Below are 15435 nucleotides of genomic sequence, written 5' to 3'. Positions count from 1 at the left end.
GTGTCAAATGAAGGGTCTATTTGCCGTTTAGGTTGCTATTGAATTTCATTGTAATCAGACTTTTAGTTTTGGCGCTGCGTCAGAATGTGAAAATCGCTCTTATATCTCAGAAGCTATGAACATAGTTGAATTCAAATTAATGAGCTTTTAAACCCTTAAACAATGAATTACATAATGTTTAAACATGTGGTTCGAAAGTTATAGAAAGAAACGTAACCCGCTGACTGTTCAAAACTATAGCTACAATCAAAACATGTGGCCGCAACATGATTTAAATTTGATATTGTACTATTTCAATGCTTGCGGTCTTGCTCGGGCTTGAAGTTGAAATTAAAAGTCATTTCTATCATTTCACTTTTTTCCTTTCTCTTATTGCCTTTCTCCTAAAAAGGTATAGCAATCACTGCAAAAACTAAAGGTATAAAAGTGCTTAAAAGGGACGAATGTCTCACTCGACTCAGTTCGACGAGCTGAGCATTTTCTGTATATGTGTGTGTATGTCTGTGTGTGTAACGCTCTCCCAATCTCACTCGATTTTCTCAGAGATGGCTGAACCGATTTCAATGAAATCAATTGCAAATGAAAGGTCTAGTTGCCCTATAAGACCCAATTGAATTATATTTTAATATGATTTCTAGTTCATAGGTTATGTATCAAAATGTAAAAATCACGAAACATCAATATCTCGGAAACTACACAACCGATTTGAACAAAATTGGTTTCAAACTAACGGGCTACATAAAAAACCCCTAACTTTTGAATTTTATGAAGATTGAACATATGGTTCAGAAGTTATGGAAAGAAACGTGTTCTGGATACTATTTAATCTCACTCATGTTTCTCAGAGATGGCTGGACCGATTTTCATAAAATCAATGTCATATGTCTTGTTGCCCCATAAGACCCTAATGATTTTTTTGCAAACGGATTATTACTTTGCCTGTTATGTTTAAAAAAGTGCGACTCCCCACTGTGCTGCGCTTCTCTGCTCCACTGGTACTGTTGCTTTTACCAGCATGTTTTCTTTCAAGACATCTAACATTCTAACAGTAGGTATAGGAATAGTTCAAGAATGGGGTTTGTTTCAAACTTTTCGGAAAACTTTTACCTTCGAGACATCATATTAGTCTAAGCTCATGGAAGCAAAAATAAATTGACCTATTGGGACGGGGAGACTGTAGATTTCTTTTTTTGAAATTGATACAAATATAATCACAGGGAACGGTTGGCGTCCGTTCGCGTCGTCTGTGTTAGGAATGCTCGCATGTAATTGGTTCATTGTTCGCGTAAATTTGTCCTTGAAACTTATCAATTTTACCGCTTAGCAATGAAATAAGAGTGATAACTAGCATATTACAAAAATGTTCTACATTTTTGTAATATGCTACAACACATTGGTTATTGTTATCCATCATGTGGTTATGCTATTATTAACGTTTGAAATCTGACGAAACATTAACTAGTTTCATTTCCAATTTTACAGAATGCATCCCAGTATAGTAAACAAAGACGTAGTCCCACGTCAAAAAATGGGAGAGTATTTTTGGTACTGGAACATCTTACTTTTGTTGTTTTTTTTTTCTACGTTATCAGACAACCATCAATGTTAGTTTTTTGGCTGCCTTTTTGGAATTTTCATTCAAAAGAGATTTTTAAAAAAAGAGCTATTTAAAATGATTTAATTGTTTCTGGAAAATATTTTTTAAGATGTATTTTTTTCAAGAAAGTTGTTATGAGGAAAAAATACTAATAGCGCAAAATTACAACTCTCAACCCATACGATCATCTGTGCAAAATTTCAGCCAAATCAGAACCGGCAATTGAAGAAAATAATAAAATTAGAACATGAAATTTCTTCTACGTAATAAATAAAACATTTGTATATAAATATGCATGATAATCAAGTTGAAAGCTCCAAAATTTTAAGAAATTAATCCTGCACGGGTAGTGTTCATAAAGTGTTGGAAATCGATTTTTCATGTCAAAAGTCTCAGAAATATTTGAAACGTCGAGATCTAGTTAATAGGAAAAAATAAGTATCAAAATTTTTGGGTAGAGTCCCAGCTCAAAAATTGATCGATTGACTTTTTTTTGCAAAGTTTTATTTATAAAAAGAGCAGTCCGCTATTCTTAGTAAACGTACTTTTTGTTACACTTAATTTTGACAGAAATATGAATCTAACATTCGGTAAACGAGCTGTGTGTCACTTTTCAATCTCCAGTTTTTTTAATCGAAGGAAACATGATGTATAAAAACAATTAAGTACAAAAGCATACCACAAAAGATCAAAATAATGGTCGCAGTGGTCCAAATCTTACAAAAAAAAGCACAAAAGCAATAAATATTTTTTGTAAAATTTTGCAGAAAAACTTATTTTGCATTGTTCTGATATAATGAAACACTTTTCAACGTTCTTAAGACACCCTGATTGTTTGTTTCACTGAAATAACGATCAAAACAAAAACTGACAACTTTTGGTCCCAGTCTCCAGATCGGACTTCGGAACGGACTCCGGACCGAAACCACAACGGAAGCAATCGGGACATGACCCAAATCGGACCGAATGAGCTCGTTCCGATTTTCGACCGGACTGAAATCCGGACCCAACTTTTCGTTCCGACGTCAAATACTACTGAGCTGGCCTCGAGATACGATGCTGAGAAGATAGGATTAGTACTACTATATCTTATCATTTTCAATCTTAGTATATCATTCAATCTTTTTTTTTCAAAAATTGGATTAATCATATATTTGTATAAATCTATACTTTTTACTGGAGAACAATGAGCAATTCAAGAAAAACGGCGCATTTTTTATTAAGAAACTCAAATTTTCCAATCGTAATTTTGAAATATATCAAAAAAAGAATGTATTTAAAAAGCTAGTTACTTAATATTTCAATATTCGAAGTTACTATTTGAATCTTATTGCATCATTGGAATTAGATTACACTGGTCGACAAAAACGAAAAAATGCTACCTTGAAGCTAAAAATAGTTACCCTAGAGAGATTATAGCTTTTTAACTATTCCTGTGAAATTTGGTACCTCTAGCCGATGTGGAAAACTTACTTCAGAGTGTTGCAATGTAATTGCTCACCGGTCGTTTCAACGTTATATTTACGAGAAAACTCACATAAGTCTCTGAAATAATGTTGGTGGCTAGAGGCACTTAAATTTACAGGAACTGTTAAAAAGCTATAACCTTTAAGCTTTAGGCCACACCTGTTTTATTCCTCAAAATGTTGAAATTGAACAAAAAAAAAATTGACAATTCAACTTTGAAGTAAAAATTGTCTTACGATTCTTCATCTAAAAACTTTCTACCACAAGTTTCGGAATAACGTAAGATTCCAAAATAATAAAATTTTCAAGGGAAAACTTAGCACTGTTTTCTTAATTTCAAATTTAGTGTTTATTTTATAATATTCTAAGCTTAAATTTGAACTGACTTGCAAATGGATGCATTCAGAAAGTTAATTATTATAAGATTTTTGATTCTGAATTCTGAAAAGATCTTAGCAGTATCTTTCAATATCATTGGAATCCAATTATTCAAAAAACATTTCAACACTCAACTTTTCAGAAGAAAATTGGTTTTTATTTTTGCATTCTAGACTTCCATCAGAAGTTTTGCTATAACTTCAAATTTATTACAAAAAATACGAAAAAATGCAACTATCCCTTTTTAATACACAAAAAAAACATAATTTAATGAAATGATTCACTATTACAGTTATCAATATCTTGGAATATGATTATTTCAATATTCTAGATAATGAATGTCGCTGACGTAAGACACAACCACCATCGTGGCAAAAATGCAAAATTCGCAATGCCATTGAATTTCTGGTATAGGAATACCTCATACCACGTCAATTCCACCTCTGATATTCAATGCATGTGGGTAGAATGTAGGAAAAGACGATATTATAATCACGACCATTTAATCTCAATAAAAAATATGGCATTGAAAAATGCAATAGCCATACTACAAATACCATAACACTATGAGTATAATTTTTTATAAAATACAATTACTTTACTTTCTACTCGACCTCACACTGCGTTTTGTTTAGTCTTTACCATTTGTATTAATTTTTTTTTATGCGATCGAGAATAGGTCTTTTCAGATATTTTTTCGAATGAACTATAAATCATACCTTTTAGTCGCCTGGGCTTAGTACAAAGATTCATGCACCACCTACACAACTACAAATACTTAGATAATCTGCCTCCGCACTGGAATCACTATAATACTTGAGTCAGAGCAGTGCTCTCTTCTATATATAAACGCAAACGCAAAAATTGCAATACACAAATACAACTATAACATTCAATAAGCAATTCACTGGCAAAAATCTAGCTTGAAAATATTGTCACAGAAAACGGAGAAGATCACACGAGAATCATTTTTTTTATTGTTTTCTAAATTTACATTTACTATTGAATATCTTTGTAACAGAAATTGGAACTAAAACCACGAAAACAGACGAACATATTTTGGCTAGGTTTGCACTACTCGACGGCCTGAGTCCAACTGGATTTCATTGACTACCAGTTTGATTGTACTGTTACTCTTCGTCTCTCTTTCTCACCAGGCAAATCCGATCAAGAATTCATCCCAATTCTTATTGATCAAGAAAAAATCTTGCTATATCCAGCTGGAATTCGGTGAGACGTGTATGCAATACGAAATAAAAATCCAAATAAAATTTGTCGCATTGATTCGATCTTGGTTACAAAAATTAGCTGTTTATAAAAAAAAAACTATTTAAACAATCACACATGAAGCTACCGAACTATGGATAGTACAGATCTGCTTCACTATATAAGAGACTTCAATGCTGGTGAATGAAATATTAAATTTGGATCAGATTTTTTACAGACGCTGCTTCTCTCACTCTTGCTTGTTGGCATTGTTGAATCATCTCTGATTCATTCAGTGTGCCGTAGGCTTAACTAGATGGTCAAAAAGAAACCAAGAGTTGAAAAATAAACTGACAAATGAACTTCTAGTGAGAGCTAGGGATTGGACAGTAAGTAGTGGTAGATTGGTTTTAATGTACCAATATATTAGAGAAATGACAAGGCATTCTCCGTTAAGGTAACTGTCACACCAAAACGAATAACGTCAATGTAAAATTATACAGCTCGCTCGTTTTGATGATGACAGTTGCTCTAATGGTGAGCGTCTTGGCGCCTCTCTGGTGTATAGGCTGACTAGTTGGTTTGAATATTACTTACATGCGAACTCTGATGTAAGCAACTATGAGTATTATAATATTATATTATTATATAGTATTATTACTATTATTATATATTATTATGTTATAATTATAAATGTTGTTCTTCTTGGGCCATTGTAGTTTTAAAAAATTCGATGGCTACTAGTTTTTTTTTTCAAAATCAGAAGAAATGATAATTCCAATTCGAAAGAAAAAATACTAGCAGAAAAGGATGATTCAGCGTAAATTTGCAACCATAATTGGTTTTAAGACTGGTAGTGAACTGTTGGTTAATGAACCGCTTAGCATTATCTGCAACAAGACCAAATACAACAAAGTACTGCAACTAATCTATACCACTTTAAAGAAAAAGATTCTAAACCAATTATTGTTTGATATAACTCTAATCAATAGACGTTTTTGTTTATTGGACGCAGACTTTGCTGATAAACATTAAAACACATGACAAGTGGTGGCTAGCGCTGACACTTAAGCGGATATTACACGAGGTAAGTATTTGCGTGAAATAACGGATTATATTTGATTGCTCGTCTAATACCGAAATATTGGCTTTAATTATTTGCGAAAATACAGGGGATAGTCAAAATAAGTAGGATAGACAAAATTTTGATGAAATTTGAAATGCTATAGCTTTGCTAAACGTTATTCGGTTTCAATAATTCGAACACCATTGAACTGGAAAATTTTTGAAGTTTCATTTTCTGACCCCAAATCTGGCCTAGGTCACCGGATATAGGAAATATTCCTGAGTTCCGGTAGGCATGTCAAACCTGCTAATTTTTGGATGGATTTGATAATGGGTTACCTGATAAAAATGCTCATTTGCATCATTGGCATAGATGACAAAATCATTTCTGAAGCGAATGGTTCATCAAGATCCGGAATCGGCCAAGAACTCATCGAAAAATGGCTATTTTTCATCCGGAAGTCCTCAGAGGAACCTTTAGTAGGGGACATTTACGTTTTTGCACCAAATATAGCGTGGTACACCTCTATCTTCAGGATTTTTCTTCAGGAATCTTTTAAAAGACAGATATTTGAATATAGGCTGCATTGGCCTCTTCCGGAACGACCTGGAGGCCCCGAAGGAACCCGTAGAGGAAGAATTCACATTTCTGCATCAGAATATAGCATGCGACACCTCTATCTTCAGGATTTTTCATCAGGAATCATCCAAAAGACATATTTTTTTAAATACAGATTACGTTGGCCACTCCCGGAACGATCCAGATTCCCCGGAGGAACCCGGAATTGGGACATTTACATTTTTGCATCAAATAAGCGTGCGACACTTCTACCTTCAAGACTTTTCATCAGGAACCATCAAGAAGACATATTTTTGAATACAGATTACGTTGGCCACTTGACAAAAAACTTAACTGGAATACACATCTAAAGCAGGCAATAAAAAAAGCTAAAAATACTCTATGGATATGTAATAAAACTTTTGGTAAACAATGGGGACTCAAACCGAAAATGATCCATTGGATTTATTCGGCTATAGTGAGACCCAGAATTACCTATGCTTCACTAGTCTGGTGGACAAAAACAAGGGAGAAAGGTGCTTAAGATAAGTTGGAAAACTTGAGCCACTCTCTCAATAACGGGTGCAATGAGAAGCACACCCACCAAGGCATTGGAAGCTCTACTGTTTATGCTTCCACTGCATCAATTCATACAATTAGAAGCCGAAAAGAGTGCCTTACGGATCAAAAGATCATTAAGGCTCTTTGAGGGTGATTTAACGGGTCATCTAGGTATTCTAAAAACTATTCGTATCAATCCCCTAGTGATCAACAATGAAGACCGGATGGAGAAAAGATACAATTTTGAAAGACGATTTCGAATGTTTGAACCTGAGCGTGATGTTTGGGAACGCGGTGGTCCTGATCTCCGCCCAAGATCAATCATTTTCTACACAGATGGTTCAAAAATGAACAATCGAGTGGGAGCAGGAGTAACTGGCCCAGGAATAGACCTGTCAGTTCCAATGGGCCAATGGCCAACTGTCTTCCAAGCTGAAGTCCAGGCAATACTAGAATGTTCTGAAAGATTCCTACGCAGGAAATACAGACACTCAAACATTTGCATGATGTCCGACAGTCAAGCAGCGTTGAAGGCTTTGAAGTCTGCGACATGCACATCAAAACTAGTTTGGGAGTGTGTTCAATCACTCCAAACACTGGGTTGTAATAATCAAGTAGACTTATACTGGGTTCCTGGTCACTGTGGAATAGATGGGAACGAAAGAGCCGATGAATTGGCAAGACTTGGATCGTCTCATCAGTTTATAGGACCAGAACCCTTCTGTGGTCTATCCGCTTGTTCCCTTAGAATGGAACTAAAAGCATGGGAAACTCTGAAAGTGGAATCCAACTGGACAAACACCTTCATCGGTAGGCAGTCGAAACGTTTCATCACTCCGAACGTTTCTATGACTCGTAAAATACTGGATCTTTCAAAAAAAGATCTAAGCACGTATACTGGTTTAATAACAGGGCATTGTCCGAGCCGCTATCATTTGAAGGTTATGAAAAAACTTCAAGATGATACATGTCGAGTATGTGGCATGGAAAAAGAAGACTCGGAACATCTGTTATGCCGAAGCTGTCCGGAGTCACGAACGTGTGACTGCTCTCAGGAAAATTTAGAACAAGTTTATACACCTAAACTGATTTTGAATTTATCAGTAGTAGGTATCAAATGTGAAAACAAAATCTAATTTTATTTTGAGCGGCGCAGTTGGTACATTGTGTTATGCTTCTCACAAAAAAACGTATTTAATGAAGCACGAGAGAAGGTCATTTATGAATTGACCAGCGATGGATTCATTTCAAACGCAAGCTATTGCACCGCCATCGATTTGCAGTAGTTGGTTTTTCATCACCGGTCGTAGCTGGCTATGGGACTAACTTGCTATCATTCTGGCTACGTACCGTAAAAGTAATCGCATGTGAGTCCCAGCTTATGATTTTCAACAAATTTTAATCAAATTTCGGTGTTTATGCAAGTGTTATGATGCAAAAGTGTTAGATTGTCATTGAAGTACCAAATTCTGTTGATGGTCTTGGTTGAAAAAGCATTTTAGTGCAAAATTTCACCTAAAGCGTTACGATTTTTAATTGCTGTTTTCTCATCAGCACCAAAACGCAAATGGGACGGACTTGCTATGAGCGGCAGCTAGGATCTGCTTCATATAGACCACTTCCTTTAGTGGACCACCTGAACTTCTTACACCAAATGACATATTATAAATATACTTATTTTGATTTGTGCTTTGACAACTTCAATAGCACAACATTTCTAATTCTTCATTAAAAATGTTGCAACAGACGTTAACTATAATATTCTTCATTAAAACTGCATAAAATGTCTTTTAATAACAGCTACCTGGTTTGCCATGGTTCGTTAACGTTTTCATAGGAAATGGCTTTACCAAAAACTGTACTGACGTCACACTTTCCGAGCGAAAATAATCACATTTTCGATGAACGGGTAGGATAATAGTGTCTTTAAAAGATAAGCAATAAATTTTATTAGAAAAACACTTAAAATATAGACAAAAATAGTGGCCCAATTAAGGGTGGAAATAATACTGTTTTCCTTATACCGGCATGCTTCATTTCGAACAAGAGCTATCATTGGAATAACGCCGCGAATCATTGTTACCATAGTTACCACAAATTTATTATGATTGTGTTATTGTACAAAATTGCTGCTAAAATGGGAAAAACGCCGGAAATAAGTAAAACGTATACTAAAGCAACTGTTACTGAGTGTCTTCAAGCAATAAAAAGTGGTGTTTCGACTAGAGAAGCTTGCAGACATATTCCGTGCAAGCAGCAAGTGATCAAAGTCAAAGAGCAGAGGAATGAAACAGGGTTACCTTCGACGATACGGGATGGAGAAAATACGGCATCATGCACAGAAGAAATTTGTGGCCTCTTCGCCAAGAAATTCAGCAGAGTTTTTACCAACGAAACCTTGACTCCGTTACAAATATCGCTTGCGACGAATAATGTTCCTCTATCGAGCCAACTCTTGAATTCTCTTAATGTGGAAGAGGATACAATAATAACGTCCATCAACAAGATGAAATCATCATTCGTTGTTTTGCTTTCGTCTCGATTAGACGCAAATTGTTTATCTCCGTTTGATTCGCAAAATAACAATACACGAGTTATCGTACGGGTTTTTTTGTCGATTAGTTCTTGTGCTGTGCGATAACAATAGCCTGTATATCGGCAGAAACATCTTCTGCACACTGGTAGGGGCAGGCTACCACGCCAGTGATTCGATACGCAGCTGATATATCAGCAAGAAGAATTCTCCCGCACCGCTGTTACCCCGCTAGCAGCACGGACCACCATACGATCGAGCGAGTGGAAGTCAACTATAGCAATGGGCAAGATCGATCCGATTTTTGCAAAATCGATCATTTCTAGTCGATTCATCGATTTTTTGAATCGGTTTCTCTGCGCGCGATCTTCTGCTGAATCGATCCTTTGGATTGCAAGATCGTTTTTTTCCGCCTGAAAAATAAATGTGTGCAAAACGGATTGAAAACAATAGTGATTGCATTTATTGTTGCTAACGTAATCTGCGGCCGAATTCCGAGAACACTTTTCTTTGAAGAGAAGAAAATTTCTTTATTGATAGTATACGAAATTTTTTTCTTCTCTCCGAAGAAGTGTGTGCTCGGAATTCGGACACTGATCTGAAAAATGTGTCAATTTTTTACCGGGATGTCCATAGTTGAAGAATGGGCTAAAATTCAATTGACATGAAACTGAGAAAAACGCATTTCAAATGTTTTTGTTGGTTCAAACAATTGTCTACGTCCATAACTTTTTTCATGAGTATGTCACCACCCCCATATCCAGCTTTTAACGAACAGTAATGGCGTATAGTGCACGCAGCCCATTTTGACGTTTTCTGTAGGTCAGGGAAGCTGGATAACCTTGTCGTCGAGTAAAAAAGAACAATCCGCAGCCAAATTAAGTCCCTCCAGTATTTTTAACGCAGTAACCATTTTTTGCCTTTGTAAACGCGACATCAATAGACAAACCCGTATGAAATTTGGCTAATACGCATGCGTTGTAAAATACATCAAGGATTAGGGGTGGGTGAAACGGCTTTTTGCAAGAGCGGCTCTAAACCGACTCATGGTTCACAACACAGTTAAAAAAAAACACCGGATTCGGTAAAATTTTACCGGAATCTCAACAGCTGAACGTTCGGTGAAATTCTCGGTGTTTCCGAAAATTACTGAACAGCTTGTGAAACTACCTACCGCCAAGTCGGTAATTTTCACAGTTTTTTTTGCTAATGTTTCAAGGCGAACAGCCTGTTAATTTTGACGGAAGAACCTGTAAAAATGTTTAAGAAAAAAAGAAAAAATACCGACCGCACCTGTAAAAAAATACCGGATTGATGTAAAATGTTTTTTTTTCTTCGAATTGATAAAAAATTTATTTCATTGATTCGAAGAAACAACGGATTTCGGATATTCAGTTGGTAAACAGAGTTACACAGTTATATTGGGGCTTATTACGGATGTCACCTCACGGTGAGAACGAAGTGAAAAAACGGTGAAAAACGACCCGTGCAAATCAAATGGGAATCACTTTCACCGTGCCCATTACGGTTGTCATTTCACCGTGAAGTGACTCCCGTAGTAAGCCCCATTATATTATATTCTTTAAAATAGAGCGTAAGGCAATTCTTGGGAGTTTAATCCTCGAAAGTTTAATGAACAGAAAATTAAAAAAGTTTTATATGAAGTTTCTCCTATGCTCTTTTTACCTATGGTATAACTTTTTACCTAAGGTAAGCACTTTCCATATTATGTTCACCCTCGACAGCAATTAAAACCAAATTAACTAATATAATATTTTCTGCTGAATATTTTCTATTGATACATTCGCGTCTTGCACGGTTGCACGTATGAGAAAAATGGCCTCCACATTTAAGATTCGACGTAAAATTATGCAAATATTTCGGTAAAAATTAACGAAATTATGGTAAAACTTGCAGATATTACAGAACACTCGTTAATCTAATGCTTTTTTACCGGAATACCGGTATTATTACACTTTACCGATGGATTGTTGTAAAAAATATTACCGAACGATTTTTTTTATTAAGTGTGAATGATTCACGAGCGTTGACAGTTCGTGTTGTCTCAGTAAACTTCGGGTTCGCGCGAACCAAACAGTTCTGGTGCGCCCAAAGAACCGTGGTTCTTTTTCGTGAGCCGTTCGTTCTTTCGCTCTTTCCTCAGGACCGGTTCATATGAACGGCTCGTGAGCCGTTCGCCCATCTCTAGCGAGGATGAAAAGAACGACGAGACAAGTTTGCACTAGAGATGGTCGGGTACGGGTATTTTTACCCGAAACCCGTACCCGACCCGTACCCGACGGGTTCGGGTCGGGTTTCGGGTAACGCCAAAAAATATTCTACGGGTTCGGGTCGGGTACGGGTAATTAAAAAACCAAGGCTTCGGGTTCGGGTCGGGTACGGGTTTGAAAAATTCTCAATTGGTCGGGTACGGGTCGGGTACGGGTAATTCAATTTTCGTGAATTGTGAGAACTCAATTTTTATCATTTCAAGCCTGGGTGTTTTCTTAATGTCGATAATCGGTAAGATCGGAGAGAAAATCGCCCATCATCACTCAACGAGAGATCGCCCAATACCTATTCTGACAGTTGTCGGCAGTCTATGCACCAAGGGAATGACATCATGCTATCGCTTTCTAATGTTAGATTGAATAGTTCTTCCTGCAACGGTTTTGATTTAAATGGAGTTTTTGTCGGGCTTTTTTCATAACTGTCAGGAAAACCGCGGAGCATTGCACAGTGGGGCGACTTAATACAAATGCTTGCCAAGTAAAAATAAAGTGTCGATAAATACGACAAAAATATGGTATATACTTAATTTTGGGGTGCTGAACTCGAATCTCCATTCCACTTTTTTGGAGACGTTCATAAAGCACGTGACTTAATTTTTAATGATTTTTTAGCACTTCTCCCCTAACTTTTTATTAAACAGAATTATATGATCTTCAACCACAAGCAACGCCACAGGGCGTCCTCTTTACAAAAACAGCTTACGTAGTTTTTGCACAACTCCTCAAATCAACCAAATTTCGCAAAAAAAATTGTTTTTATAAAAATTAAAACAATATTATATATTATAATAGGTAATAAAAACTAACTACAAATCAACTTTTTCTTCGAGGCCAAAAAAAATCAAGCTATCATTGAAGCTGCAGAGCGTTTCAAAGTAATGATATATTTTTTTAAAATATGTCAAAAAACGTCAGTATGCCGAGTTTTGAAAAGTTATAAAAAAATCAAATTTTATGATATTGCACCCATATATTGGACTTAAGCAATTAAATATTTATTTATTTATTTATTTATTTAATATCTGTTTTTTACTGATTTTTAGAATTTATCAATGACACTGAATCTATACTCAAAATTACAGGTTTTTGGCAAATAAAGTGAATTATCAAATTTTTCTCAAGTTATAAACTATATTAATTTTGACCTTTTAAAATTCGTTTGACCCTTTAATGTGTTTATAAAACTCGTCGTTTATTTTAAACTTTACCAGACATGCACTTTTCATAGTGGACCGATTCCTTATAGTGGACCACCCGCCTGAAACTCTGGGTTCATTATCATTCGTTCACACGCACACTCGGTTCTAGCCTGGCTCCGGCCATCATCTCGAGAAACCACATATGACAATCAGTGCATAAAATGTACGAGGTACCCAGGCATGTTGAACAAAAAAAAATTAAAAAAAAAACCAGGACGGGTCGGGTACGGGTCGGGTACGGGTCGGGTACCGGCAATTTCGGCGTTTTTTTCTATCGGGTACGGGTCGGGTACGGGTAGTTAGAATAGATATTTTTCGGGTTCGGGTCGGGTACGGGTATTTTAAACAAACCAGACTTCGGGTTCGGGTCGGGTACGGGTTTGGAAATTTTCGATGAGTCGGGTACGGGTCGGGTACGGGTAAAAAGTTTCCCATACCCGACCATCTCTAGTTTGCACCTCGAACTGAATATAAATTACCAGACCACAAGACCGTCTCGAAAGTTTGACATATATTGTATACAATCATTACTATCTGATTGGTATACATTGGGGTGGCAATGGAAATTGACTTTGACAGTTTTATTTAGAAGTAGTGTTCAAAATTTCGCCTTCACGAACAGTTAGCAAAATTTCGATTTTTTGGATAACACCCGACCTCGACGTTTTATACATTTCTAATAACCAGTTCACATGATGTAATATCGCCCATCTTGATTTCAAATCCCATACTCCAAATTTTCCGTGAAAACTAGATGTATGTATGTTTCAAGATACGCGATATCACGTGATATCTGCTATAGTGTGAACAAGGCATAAGACATTTGGCACAAAAAAACTATTACAAACTGTGCTTTTCTTCATTAGTCGAGAAAGTGAAATTTAGACCAAATACTCCTGAATTCCGATTTAGCTGAAATTTTGCATTGCATTGGATATTGAATTTACTATTTTGGATATTAGCCAACATTATTTCATATTTGCTACCTCTGCAAGTGCACTTTTTGAAAATTGGCTTCCGTACACACTTAAAAATATTTGCCGGGTCTCGGTAATTTATTGCCGAGAACGGCACCACTGAGTACTCGGTTTAGAAAAAAATGACAGCTGTCACATTTTTTCGTAAATCTCGGTTCAACCTAACTGAAATCTTGGATTTCGGATATTGTGCGCCGAAATTTCAGTTCGGTGAACCGAGGTTTACGGAAAAATGTGACAGCTGTCATTATTTTTTTAACCGAGTACTCAGTGGTGCCGTTCTCGGCAATAATTTACCGAGACCCGACAATAAATTTTAAGTGTGTAGGAACGTTGTTTACTATCGTTGTGGGTGTTTACTATCAAGCACCAATTTTTTGATTTAGGTAGAAAAGGCATATGCGCTTATTTTTCAACTATGAGTAGCGGGGTACTTGTTAACTCAAATATTGCAAAAGTTGAATTGAATGGTCGTGTATATGCCGAGCTGTATTCTGTTATGCATGGTGTCACGCTCGCCATTTTTGTTTATTTGAGTTTGTTCTGCGGATGTTCCGATTTTTTTATGAATTGGGTTGTTCAGCTATATCAGTTTTTCATATCATCTGAATGATCTGAATTTTCCAAGTAAAACGTGATTTAAAAAAAATTCTATCATTGTCCTTCGCTTTTTAAATTACAATTTAAAACTTCTTGAAATCTGCTCGAAACCGCTACAATGACAGTTCGCCCATCTACCAATTGTCATTGTAACGATTTAAAGCGAATTTTTATTTTTAATTGAAAAACCGAAAGAAAATGATATAAAGTTTTAAAAAATCACGTTTTGCTTAAAAAAATTACACTCTTTTGGATGATATATAAAAATCGGAAATCCGTGAATAACTAAACAACCCAATTAAAGTCAGATTTTTTTAAGCGGTTTTTTTATACGCGGATTTTTTTACGAGTTACGCGGATTTTTGAATTACGCGGTTTTTTACGCGGATTTTTGAATTAACGCGTTTTTTTACTCGTCACCGCGCTAATTCAAAACAATTTTCGCGAATTTCCGAATTAACGTGGGTTTGGAACCAGAAACGTTTAAGTGTTTATCTAGTAAAAGACTAAGTCCAAAAAATACCCTCCGCCCACCGAAAGATCCGGAATGACCGTCAAAGTAGACAATTTTAAATACTGGTTCTAGAGCGTCTCGGGTTTTTTCTAAAGTCCTTCTTGCTGGACTACTTTACGCGCATTAAAAAAAAACGTGTTTTTTTACGCGGATTTTTAAATCAGCGAGGCTTGTTTTTACGCGGATTTTTGAATGAGCGCGTTTTTTTTACGCGGATTTTCGAATTACCGCGGTTTTTATGCGTTTTTTTACGAGGTACGTGAAAAAAATGTGACTGTATACAGGTTTGGATTGCTCTTAGTGCATCCGAAACAATAGACCATTTCACGAACTGACAGGTGTCACGGATCCTGCTGATGTTCTTGATGCTTTCACGTGCATTATGTCAGCGGTTCCAAACTTTCTGTCTAAATTTCGTTCATGAATCAAGTTCCCAAACGTCTCGTGAAATGGTCTATGGGATGAGCGACAACGAAAACTTTTAGTAG

The 15435-nt window shown here is 36.1% G+C and overlaps 1 protein-coding gene across 1 annotated transcript in view; it reads right to left on the bottom strand.

The window, feature by feature from the left end:
* Positions 1 to 4829, bottom strand: part of LOC129732119 (uncharacterized) — a 49741-nt gene extending 44912 nt beyond the window's left edge. Inside the window, exon 1 of the mRNA XM_055692637.1 lies at positions 4162 to 4829. The gene's annotated coding sequence lies outside the window, so the exon portion shown is untranslated. The remainder of the gene's footprint in view (positions 1 to 4161) is intronic.
* Between the last annotated feature and the right edge of the window lie 10606 nt (positions 4830 to 15435).

Source organism: Wyeomyia smithii, chromosome 3 (genome assembly GCF_029784165.1).
Source record: "Wyeomyia smithii strain HCP4-BCI-WySm-NY-G18 chromosome 3, ASM2978416v1, whole genome shotgun sequence".
NCBI lineage: Eukaryota > Metazoa > Arthropoda > Insecta > Diptera > Culicidae > Wyeomyia > Wyeomyia smithii.
Note: the sequence above shows the minus strand (reverse complement) of the source record. Positions and strands in the feature narration are given on the sequence as shown.